Raw genomic sequence first — 13,202 nt, 5'->3', positions numbered from 1 at the left:
GGTGAAGACCCAGAGTCACTTTCAAGAGGCGGCCTTAGTCAGACTGCTGCATCCATGAGTTTAAATGGTTTTACTGCTTTTTTTTGTACTATAATATATGCAAGCCGTGATAATTGGGGCTTATTTCAGTGCAAGTTCGTCAAAGTATAAGGTTGAAAATTTCCAACATTCTTGGCTCTAGAAGCCGAATTTGCACACATTCACTGGCGAGATCGCGCCCACTGTTACACATGCACTCACTGGTGCGCACACTTGATGGCAAGAGCTAGCCTCCTGAGCGACGTGGAAGAGACTGACAAACATCAGATGGAATGCACACACTCGCTGGCGAGATTCAGCCCACTGTTACATATGCACTCACTGGTGCGCACACTTGATGGCAAGAGCTAGCCTCCTGAGCGACGTGGAAGAGACTGACAAACATCAGATGGAATGCACACACTCGCTGGCGAGATTCAGCCCACTGTTACATATGCACTCACTGGTGCGCACACTTGATGGCAAGAGCTAGCCTCCTGAGCGACGTGGAAGAGACTGACAAACATCAGATGGAATGCACACACTCGCTGGCGAGATTCAGCCCACTGTTACATATGCACTCACTGGTGCGCACACTTGATGGCAAGAGCTAGCCTCCTGAGCGACGTGGAAGAGACTGACAAACATCAGATGGAATGCACACACTCGCTGGCGAGATTCAAACCACTGTTTCACACATACTTGACGGTGAGATCCAGCCCACTCTTGCACACACCCTCACTAGCAAGATCGAGCACGCCGTTACACGTGCACTAGCTGGCGAGATCCAGCCTGCTGTTACGCATACACTTGCAGGTGAGATGACGGGAGACATGAGAACATGTCCTGACCACAAATAGAATACATACACGGTCTACAGCAACCAGATTGCATACATTCCCTGGTGAGATCCAGCCCACTATTACACACAGGCACTGGCGAGATCCAGCCGGTTGTTACGCATACACTTGCAGGTGAGATGAAGGGAGACAGCCTGCTGAGCAGCGTACAAGAGAACATGTCCTAACCACAATTAGAATGCATACACTCCCTGGTGAGATCCAGCCCACTATTACATACAGTTACTGGCGAGATCTAGCCTGCTGTTACGCATACACTTGCCGGTGAGTCCAAGCCCAATGTAACACTTACTGTACTGGCAGGATCCAGCCAACTGTTACACATGCAGTCTGTTGTCGTCATGGTAATGAAAGCCAGACTACAGCAGTTAATGCATGAGTTGGAAATAAGATGAAAGTAAATAAGATGCCAGGAAACTGTTTTACATTGTGAAAAAATAAACAAAATGTCTCCTTGAAAGAGAACATGCAGCATTCAAATACGACAGCGATATTTTGGCGGGAACGTGTCATGATTTAATGGCATCCTGAGCATCAGTGTCGTACCTTAGGTGGCGTTTTGCGTCAGTCTCTCTGTCGCGTTGCGGATGTGTTTTGTTTTTGGTGCATTTCCTGAACGTCTACAAATAATCCCCGAAGGCACGCTGCGGTGTGATGTTGCACCACCTGTTTTCAAGGCGTGCTCGCTGGCTCCCCGGGGCCCCTCAACAAATCATCTCGCTTGTTCCTCCTGCGGGGAAAGAGACACAGTCACTCCTGGGTTTTGGGTGTCACATCATTGCCGAAAGACGCGAGAGCAAAGTCGACATTTGCGTCTGTCCCGGCAGCTCGGGAGAATAATAATAATAAAATTGACAGTCATTTCAAAATGATGGAAATCGTCTCACCTTTTTATAATCGCTTATTATACAAAATGCTTCTTTAATATCAGGGATTATTTGTGAATGAAAGACTAATATTCATATGTAAAATAAAAATGTTATTACCTGAGTTTTATTGTTAGAATATTGGAAAAGTCAAGCATTGTCAGATATTCACACAAATGTAATACTAAATATGTGATATTTTTCTCTCATTCCACAGAACAATCTTTTCTGAATATTATGCTATTATTTACCAAAAAAAAAGCAATAATTTGTCAGCTATGAAAATAATTTCCAATAAAAAAATATATAAATCCTCAACCCAATGTGCTGGGTATAAATGGACCAAATGCTGGGTTAGCTATTTCACCCAATTTGGGTTACTTTTAACCAAGCAATTTTAAAAATGTTCGATATAGCACAGAACAAATTCAACTCACAAGTTAAGGCAACGTTGTATTTCTTTTTGGGTTATTTCCAATGGGAAGAATGTTTCAAATCCAGACAAGTCAGAGGTCACCTAATGTTTTGGAACTGATTGTTTTCAACCACTGCATCTGAATGATGTACTGTGATGTATTACCATCATTTAAAGTGAAGGTACCGCTATTTGTTGCTTTCTTTGGCATCGCTCAGCAATCCCATTCCGTTGAGACCGTCGTAATTTTCCTTGCATTCCTTGAAACCTGTCGTCCCCTTCAAGTGTTTTTTTTTTTTTTTTTAGGTGCGGTTTGTCTAAAACGCGACGCTATCCAAAACAGATGACTCAAAGAGCATCACCACACCCTCACATCGGTCACGCATCGCGCTCTCAGCGGTGCGTGCACGATGACTGACCTGGATTCGCAGTCCTGTTCTCAATCAGAGTCTCCCTCCAAGGTTATTGGCCAAAATCCAAAGGTTGTTCTGGGATTCCAGTTCATCAGCGGCGCAGGCATGTGGAGTTAATAATTTGGAGCGTGTTTTACAGCTGTTACACAATGGACACTGTGTAAAAACTCCTACGACAAGGTGGCCTCCGAGCTCGCTGATTTTACAACTCGACTTCAGGTGACAGAACAAGTAAAAAGAAAGTTATTCATACAAAGTCAACGTGATAGGTTTTTAATCTATAATGCAGACGGCGTGTTAGAGCGTGTTCCTCGCATGTCGTTTCGGGCCAAGCTGTGACGGGGAACGTTCCCGGAGACAAATTTGGATGGATTTTAATTTGTCTCCTTTCACGGGGTGCGAGAAAGCGGCGCTCGGTAGAGACGTGCCGAACATCTGCTTCAGCCATCACCGAATTATGGCAGTTAAAAGGCGCAAGTTGGCTCTAGCGTCGCACTCGCATGCAGCGCCACAAGTGACGTAAGGCCGAGAGGGAGACGGGTCATTAGCTACACCTGCAAAATAAAACAACTGTGACAAAAGGAAGGAAGTAATATCCGCTTGAATAAGTTAGAAATAATAATAATATCAGATGGTGTAGGGTTGCCATAATTGCTATACTGTAGAGGCTGAGTGGTGTTGATATATTCAACTACAGCGAACACCAGGCATTTATTTGAGGTGAGGCATTTATTTTGTATGAATGTATTTATTTTCAATATATGTTTAATAATTTTCTTCCAAAAATGTCATTCAAAAAATATTACAACAGAATGAATGAAAAACATTCATACATAATATATAAGATTGTATTTGATAATTTTGCGAATTTTACTTAAAAATAATACGTCTCAGAGTCTTTCAGTACAATAGTAGTAAAATAAAGAAAAGCTTAATTAGTTACAATAAATATTATTACACCAGCATACTGTGATAATGAAATAAATTTGGACCAGTTGATGAATGACGATACCACCACTTTGTTATTTAGTAAATAACTAGAAAAATTCCCGCGGAAATTTTGAATAAATAATATTTATCCGGGAGAAAGCATTTATTCGAGGTCAGGTGTTTATTATAAACACATTTCCCAATAATTAATCCAAAATCATATATTTTACAATATCATGCGACATGAAAACATAAATTGGATTTATGATCATGCATATATTGTATTAAATATAGCATGATATTATTACATGGGAATTTTTCATAGAATATAATTTATCAGTATCAGGACAGACTTGCATTTATTTGAGGTGAGGTATTTAATTTATTTAGATTAATACCGAGCAAGTTTGTAAAGGAAATGTTTAATCCAACTTTTCTTGGTGGGTTTAGAGCAGGTGTACCTAATATTTTGACTGGTGAGTGCATCCCATCTCAAGGTCCATCCAGGCAGTAAACATAGTTAAAAATTAAAAACCTGAAGTTTGGTGATGTGTTTTTTTTTTTTTTGTTTCCAGTAGAAAATAAAAGCTGTTTACTTATTTACCGGCTGACTTGAAACTGACGTCTATCAACAATGCCTCACACTCTCTTTTGTGTGTGTGCGTGGAATAATGAATATATTTACAATGTAATTCAGAAGTGCGCTCGCCTCCAGATAGTTGAGCTTCCCCTTCATGCACCTCTGTATTTTATTCAAAGCAGAAGCCTTCTATTACCCAGCCTATCACTACAGCCTGAGGAGAAACACAGGGTAAAATAGTGACTTAATATTTCATATTGGTTGGATTATTCATCCGCACAAAGACATTTCCCCACTTCCTCCCCGCACGTTGCGACGTCCCATTTTTAATGAGGACGCCGCAACGTTGAAACTTTTTAAAAATTCTAATATTTTCCTTCAATCTTTAAAGAGCTTATATCTAATGACCTAAGATTTAATTTGGCGTGGCTTAGCATCCATTTGCAGTGCTCCTAATTAGCCATGCAGACCTCGGCGCGTATGAAAATGAAGGGGGCCAAAGCCCAAGTGAAACAAGAATTGGTTCCACTTTAAGTATTAATTGATTGGCGCGGCAGTATCCCTTACATACACACACACACACACATGCATGCACAATGCAAGGCGCTCATTTCTCATCAATCTGGCTCTGCTTCATTTGCCTGTCTCCCCCCACCCCCCCCAGAGAGCCACCAGCTATCTGCTAGCAGAGCTTAGCATTTGATCACGCGGTGTCAATATCAGACCTCGGGATTACACGCGGCTGCCGTCAATAGCCGTAATGGTTTTTACATGTGTTAAGGTTAACTCAGCCATTTAATGTGCGCCGTACCTCTGAGATAATCGCTCAAAAAGAGAAAGAAAAAAAAAGAGGACTTAAAAATGTCACGCAAACCTCTGCAGACCTGGGCTTCCGCGATGATCACACGCTCCACTCGGAGGCTCTTGTTGCATTTTTGACAGCTTATGATTATGGAGGAGACAATTTCCGCTATTCTTCAAGGTATTGCATTCACACACGTGTGATCACGGTTGTCTGCACGTCACCAGAGATGCCATTATTGATCATAGCCCTTCATGTAAATTCTCTTAAGTGTTGATTAGGGCAGCACTTAAGAGTATTCACTGTTGATCCTTTCGTTTGAAGTCACGAGACACTTTTTATTTGCTCTGGGCTGCTCAAAATTTTAACAAAATGACATTTATGAACTCATTTTAATTTGGACCTGAGCGGCTGTTGGAACACCCGTTGTTGGGCCAGCTAAAGCTACTGCTAGCTTGTGCTAATCAAGTTCAGGAGCAAATTTAAAAACATAAATCAGTGTTTGAGAAAGCTGAATATCCATTAAGACCTACATTACAATTGTAAGCAAGTGTAATATAATTATATTCCTCAGAAATGGGTCAAAAATCTTAGTCCACGCAAGCTAGCATGCTAGTCGACATTAGCGGAACTGAGCTCTCTAAGTGCTAAATCTGTTAGCTCGTATAAACACGTCTGAGCATATATTTACATACATCATAAATAATGATAGACTTTAAACTCTGAAGTCCTCGGGCAGCACATACTGGCTGAAACCTGATTGGACAAAAAAAAAATCCAACAACCACCTTAATGTACTCAAAGCAGTGAAGCCAAGAGAATCACTACGGAAAGAAGAGAATAGACTTTTCATTTTAAATTAATTACAATTTAGGTTGTGAATGTAGGTCAGGCATTGTGATCATGTTTAGGCCAGCAGGGAAGGCCTCGCTGACCCTAACGCAACTTTTGCTTTATTACAGTACTGTAGAGTACTAATTGTACGTTAGTGCGATCATGACATCGTAATCGGCAAGCTCCAGATCCAATGCTGGGCCCCGCGTGTGTCCACGGGAAGCCATGCGCGGGAGTCTCGTATTTATTTTTCCCGACATATAATACTCTCCCAACTGTAACGGGTGCAAGTGACAGCAAAGAAATCCCCCACAATGCTGGCGAATGAGGAGCCGCTCTATTAGACACATGATCACATGATGTGGGATTAGTGGACTGGAGTCTTCAAAGCTGCTATTACAACTCCCGAGATGTGATACAGGCCTCCCCGCCGCTCCCTGCAGGGGCGCGTGGCTCTTCCTCAGAGAATTACCTGACACCGGCGTGTCTGCGCGCTGGGAGACGAGCGCTGGCGTTCCGAGTGGAACAGCCGACATCAGTCGGATATGCTCGCGCCGTGCTGCGCTGAGCCAACAAGCCTCACATTTAATCCCACGTGTGTGAGCTGCCGTGGTGGCTTTGGCGGGCCCGCATCACAGAGAAGGAGTTTAGGGTGCTCAGGCTGGAATGATGGGCGATAAAGTGGATTACAGATGGAGGAATGCCATCATGGTTGAATAGGGGAGACGGCTTCCAAATGTTAATCGTGATTCACTTTTAGGTAATCGCGCTTGTATAAGCTCCGCTTGGCGGAATTTGGGTGGAGAAGCTTTTCCGCGTTTGTTATGTGAAGTGTGAGTTTAATATGGTGGGGCGACAACCACTTAAGTAGGCTTATATACTGGGAGAATTACAGTAGTTGTACCTTTGGCGTAGTTGAGTTTAATTTGCTCTGTAAACAAGCATGGAACCAATTTACTGGTACAGTATATTAAATCAATTTTCCCCATAGAAATGAACTGAAATGTCACAAATCCATTACAGAAAACAGAAATGCTGCGCGTACTGTAGTATTTGTTTGTTGGAGGTACGCCTTTAAGTGGCGTGGCTAAGTGACAACAACTGTCAGATTAGCTAGCGTGTGAGAGTCTAAGCATGGGTTGTGGCCTCCAGCAGCTCTTTGCAAGTTTGTCCAGTTCAATAAATGGCTGAGAATGCATCAGCAATGTGACTCTCCTTGCCCACATTTTCATTCACTCCCAGGCGTTTTCACTGAAGCAACCCCCTTCGCTCCCATTTATTTATTTTTTTTTTTTTTACTGGATTTTGACTGATTTTGCGAGGCCCACAGAATATTGTGTTCTATTCCTATAAAAACATGGAACCTACCAAAAGAAAGATTAGAGTCTCTTCTTTCATCAGGATTAGCATTAGAATATAGCTAAATTTCATCATTATTCACAAATGTGTTCACCGCTGTTACATGCAGTATATATATATATATATATATATATATATATATATATATATTTGTTATGCACATTAAAAACCTGCAGACATAATTGAAAGCACAATGATTCTGGGTTAGGAGCCACCTGAGCCGTTTGAGAGATTTTATGGTGGCCATCCATGCAAACATTACACTGGAGTTTTATCACCGTGCTCACCTGTATCGCAACAAAGAAGAAAAATGGAAAATATAAAGTGGAGGGATGGTAAAAAAAAATAAAACATCTAAATCAAAAAACAAAACATAATTTTCTGAAGGTAAGGGAAAAAAAAGTGTCTGCATTCTGAACTTGAAGTTACCTTTTCTCAAGCTGAACGCTGGGAATTCGGACCTCCCAGCGCAAACATTAACGAACTGAAATGCAGCTCTGGATGTAACAAAGGAAACAATACCAGGGAAGAGAGCCAAGAAGGCAGAGCTGGCACGCCTGTTCCTGGGACCATGGGAATTTGGCTCCCAGAAATAATGGGGTTGAACAAGGCCCAGCACCACTGCTACTGTAGCTGGGAAAATGGTGCACCGCAAGCCAGGCTCCATCCAGGGAGACTTAAAACAGTGGAGAGAGGAGAAGGAGGGTGGTGGGTGGGATGAGGGGGACCAAAGAAATGAAATATACAGTGTGGGTTGCACCTCGCAGTGTGCGGTAAGATGAGTAAAATAATACAAGATGGGAGAGCCTGTCTTGTGTTTGTCCCCTGTAAGTGACTGTAAATCAAAAACATTACCCAGCTTAGTGTGAACATAACGCACCGTGGAGCAGGCGAGACGCAAAAATAAAACCGGAATAGACGAGCGCATGTAAAAGAAGAGGCGGCGTTGTGTTTCCACTGTGGTCAAGGTGGAGGTAAACTACCGGGCCGTATATGTAAAAGTACGATACCAGCAGCCTCTCCAGCCTAATTAGGACAATAAAGGGTTATGGGCTAATGTATGAGTGCCATGCCAAAGCTAATGAATGCCTGGTATACCTTGTTTCCTCCCAAGCGTCCTTGGACTGTCATCTCCAACCTTTTGATGTTGTATCTGATTATCCAGGCAGCGATTAATCATGATTAAGTACGCACTGAAAGTCTCCAAGAGCGAAAGAGTGAAGGGGGGGGGGGGGGCGGATGGCTTGGCGTAGAGGGTGGGCGGACGGCAGGAAAGTTGCCCAGGTTTAGGCCTCCGTTCTGGGCAACGGCGTCTCCGGCGCGTGCCAAGTGGACATCGATAATGAGACGGCAAAGTAAAAAATCATGGCGCTTTTTAAAGTGTCGTTAAAGGAAGCCAGTCGTCATCCAAGCCACAGTTGAGGCGTCCAAGCGCTAACGCCTCGCGCCTTCTGTGGTCGCAGTTGACTTGGACGCCGCCCGCCCGCCGCCTCGCTTAACGCGTGCCCGCCGCTATCTGACAGCCATTTTTGCATGTTTTGTTGACACCGACGTGTACGCTGCGCTCTCCAAAAACATTCCGCCGCTTTGATAGCGCTTGATGGAAATATAAATGGCTTGGAGCAGAGCGGAGGTAGCCACCTATTGGCCTTCATGCATTTCTAATGTAACCTGCTCACACACACGAGGCGCTGGCTTCATTACGCCGAGATGCTGAGTCTTTTGCCAGCAGCCTGCCTTCTCAGCGAATAGATCACCCCTTGTGACCGCCGGGCTCTCTGATACCGCATGCGCCACCTGAAAAGCCGCGGCCGTTTGCCCATGTGCCAAAATAATCAAGTCGAGGCTTGCAAATGGCAGCTCGTGAAAGCATATTAACTATGGGAATAACCCGGCGTGACATGCGTCGCCCCGCATGCATGATCAAATGAGGGCCCGGGAAAAGAGTTTTTCCAGGTAGTGCTGGCGATGACACCAGCTCAATCATGACTGCAATGCGAGTCAGGGGGGGGTGGGGGGGTCAGCACTGTAGCACGATTGAGCCAAGCTACAATGACTGTTTTTTTTTTTAATGCTTTCTGACCCTTTTCTGTTAATGCATTTAGCATTTGGGCCTCTCTAATGGCTTTCCCAGCATGGTGGAGGCTGTTGCATGAAATGACGCACCAAAGGGTGTAGACCAGAAGTCGGAAATTATTGCCACTATCAATAATATTACTGCTTAAGTGGTCCACTTGGAGTTTAGGCAAATAATACTTCCCTTTCTTACCACCCGGCTGCTCCTCACAGTGAAAAGTACTTTAGGCAATGAGGTCCGAAGTGAGCGGTGGCTCTGGAAACCGCACCGCAGCGTGATGGTTTTCCTGTCAGAGCGTGTTTCTGTTCAACAGACCTCCGATTGGATTTTACGCCGGCGATTTATAGTTTCCACCTTGGTGTTTTTCTTTGCTGCTTTTCCATCAAATCTTTCTCTGAGCCCCCCCCCCGCCCGAGCCGCCCACGCCGGTATTTCAAGCCTAAATGATGGTAAATGATGTGTTCCGCATGTTGTGCAGGAAAACAAAACAACCCCCGGTGACAAAGAATGCACCGCAACTTCACATCTGCCGCTGGAGTGGAAAACGTCCTGACCGCAAACGCATAAATCAGCCCGCGCCTTGCACAATAGAGATGTACAGTGTGTGGAAAAATAAAGCACGGGGGCAGAGTCAGGAGAGCAATGTAGGAAATCAGCATATAATTGTTCGGACATTTTGTCCGCACGTCTCGCTCAGTGCTGCACTTGCGTGCACACACATACTCGCTAGCTTTGAAATGCGGATCCAAAGCCCGCGCACTTTCCTGAATCGCTGAACACCCTCAGGACACGCGCTGGCCTTTGCGGAGGTGGAAGCCAAATATGAGTGTGAGAAGATGAAGAAGCGTCCTGGCCTATCGTCTGTTCCTGCTAGGTGTTCGCTGCCAATAAATATTTCATTTTGGAACAAAACAAATAACTTGACATCATTGCTCACCCTCTTGACTAAGAAGCGGCGCGACCGAGTGGCTGATTTATGCATGGCGGGAGTCGCCAAAGTAACCTTTCCTGGTGTAACCCATTTTTTTTCTCCATTCATCGATACTTCTACAAAATAAAAAAATCATCCTTTCTGTAATCAATCCCCCAAAAGTGGCCTTCCTTCCTTGAACTCCACCTCCTTCATCAGTCACATAAGGTTCATGGCTGGTGATGCACTGACATTACAGTCAGACTGACAAATGTATGAGCAAAACTGAATGATATATATATATATATATATATATATATATATATATATATATATATATATATATATATATATATATATATATATATATATATATATATATATATATATATATATATATATATATATATATATGTGTGTGTATGTATTGTGTGTATATATACACACACATATATATTTTTATTTTTATTTTTTTTATTTTTTTATTAAAAAATGTTTTTAATTATTTATTATTTTAAATCTTATTTTATTTGTAAGCACATACCAGAGAACTGAAATTGAAATAAAATATGTGTTGTTTTTTTTCAATATATACATATATATATACACACACATATATACATATTTGAATTTTTTTATTCATTTATTAAAAAATGTTTTTAATTATTTATTATTTTAAATCTTATTTTATTTGTAAGCACATACCAGAGAACTGAAATTGAAATAAAATATGTGTTGTTTTTTTTCAAATAAAATTGTCCCAATCAATTGAAACACCACATATAGCCTGGAAATAATAATAAGAATTTCAATGTTAAATGCATTGTTAAAGAATATCGCTGTAAAATGTTTTGCAGCAGATGCATTAAGCAAATTCAAATATAAACAAGAGCTGTTCAAAAACGCTGTCTATCCATAATTAATATTATTTTTTGTAAAATATCGTCAAAATATCGCTATGGGGTTGTTTTTCTTAAATGTTGAGATTTTTTGAGGGGGCCCTAATCATTAAAAGGCTTAATCTAACAATTGTTGATCATTGCACACGTCATAATCCAGGTGAGGCGCTGCCTCCCCTGACCGCATGTCCCTGTCCTCTACTTAGCTCTCATGCAGTGCTGAACGCTAGCCGCCAGGCCAACCCGCTGCAAGTCAAGTTTATTTATATAGCCCTTAATCGCAAACGAGTCTCGAAGGGGCTTCACAAGCCCACAGTTCACAAAGATCAACGACATCCCCTTGTCTAAAACCCCCATCCGAGCAAGAAAAAACGGAGAAACCTGCAGGTCTCGTCTGACGCGCCACTTCAGAGAGATGGTATTTGTGCAATCCCTGACATTGTTTGGTGCGAAATTAACCGTGATACTTAACATTTTCGCACATCTGAAAACAATATTAGATTACAAAGAGCTGAACACTCATGCTCTTTTCATCTCCTTTGGAATACATTGCTTGTATTTTTTTTCCTTTAGTCATTTATTTATTCAATTTGATCATTAGAATGATCCTAGTTAATCAGACTGTTTAAAAAAATAACAAAAAATAATCAAGTAATATACAGGATGGGTTTTTTTTTTGCAATAGGTGCCCTATTTTTTGGCATGAGCACCTGCCTTGAAAAAAACATCTCTGCATGTGCCTGGTGGGAGGTGTAAAAAGCATGTGGGCAACAACTAATGGGTGCAAACTGACGGGTTTACAACTAGTTTTGGGGGGGGGGGGATGTGTGAAAAGGTAACACACTTGTATTCATTTTAATGTTTGCATGTGATGTCTGGAGAACTCCTTGACATGCTTTATTTGGCCCGCTAAGCCATGCTGAACGTTAGTGATAGACCAATTTTATTTTTTTTCAAGGTAGATACCGATGCCGATTATTAAGTCAAGGAGACCGGTAACCGATATTCCAAGCCGATATTCATTTGTAATAAAAGAGAAAATATTAGTGAAATTATATATATAAATATATATATATATATATATATATATATATATATATATATATATATATATATATATATATATATATATATATATATATATATATTTCTTTTAATTTTAGACATATAAAGAATTGACAGATTTGTTTAAATTATAACAAAAATTGCAGGGAGCTCCCAGGGTCATCAGCATGTGTTTAGTTAAATTAAAAACTAAGCAAGTAAACAGTTCCCTAAAGTTTTGTACTGTAAATTAAATTTCCAAAATTTCTACATCATTTCTTAATTTATTATTTTTTTTATTTAAAAAAAATAAAAAAGTGTAGGGAGTTCCCAGTGTAGCATCATTTTTATAAAGTGGACATTTTAATAAATCCATAAATTACTCACTGAACGACAAATGCTAATGTAGCTAATTTGGGGTTTTCCTCAGGGTTCGTAAAAGGTTTCAAAAGATCTTCGCAGACAGTGAAAACATTGTCTGAACATGTTTGAAATGTCTTTCCGACAAGTACAAATTGTCTGTGAACCCTAAATTTGCTACGTTGGCAAGCATTTATTCCAATTATCAGTCAAATTTATAAAAACGATAATCGGGCCGGACGATTATCGGTCTATCCCTTCTGAGCGTCCATCTTTTATACCATCTATACTTATTAGGGTCACAAGTGTGCTGGAGTTTATCCCAGCTGACTATGGGTGAGAGTTGGGGTACACCCTGGACTGGTCGCCAGCCAATCGCACGACATGTAAAGACAAACATTGTCATTGTATGGATTGATGATTGGGGGACAATTGGTCTCCTGCAACGCGTTTAGCCACTCTGGCTTTATACAGAACCCTTTACACTTTGTTAAAAAATATACACATATGTTGTTATTGTTAACTTTCCTGAATACTGGCATCCATTCCCACAGGTTCTCAATAGGGTTGATGTCAGGGGATAATGGTGTCCACATGAATTGTCTCCCTTTTTCACATAAATAAACCTTGCAACGGTTTCTTTTTTTTCTTCTCTTTTTTTTTTTTTGTATGGGATGGCGCGTTGAATGCATGTGAATTATTTTACTGCAGAAGGCACGGTTCATCATTTTGATACCTTCAGGCACCCTAAAGGGCCCTGGCATCTCATTTCTCCTTATTCCATCCCCAAAACTTCACTCAGCCGGCGCTTTGCTGACGTCGCAGCCTTGTTGGG

The 13,202-nt window shown here is 41.5% G+C and overlaps 1 protein-coding gene across 13 annotated transcripts in view; it reads right to left on the bottom strand.

Moving 5' to 3' along the window:
- Positions 1–13,202, bottom strand: part of LOC144061098 (methylated-DNA--protein-cysteine methyltransferase-like) — a 237,800-nt gene that overhangs the window by 177,678 nt on the left and 46,920 nt on the right. For all 13 annotated transcript variants that reach the window (XM_077581193.1, XM_077581192.1, XM_077581191.1 and 10 more), the window contains one exon: positions 1,425–1,608. The gene's annotated coding sequence lies outside the window, so the exon portion shown is untranslated. The remainder of the gene's footprint in view (positions 1–1,424; positions 1,609–13,202) is intronic.

This window comes from Vanacampus margaritifer, chromosome 12 (genome assembly GCF_051991255.1).
Source record: "Vanacampus margaritifer isolate UIUO_Vmar chromosome 12, RoL_Vmar_1.0, whole genome shotgun sequence".
Taxonomy (NCBI): Eukaryota; Metazoa; Chordata; class Actinopteri; order Syngnathiformes; family Syngnathidae; genus Vanacampus; species Vanacampus margaritifer.
The sequence above is the reverse complement of the archived record's forward strand: the minus strand, read 5'-3'. Positions and strand labels throughout refer to the sequence as shown.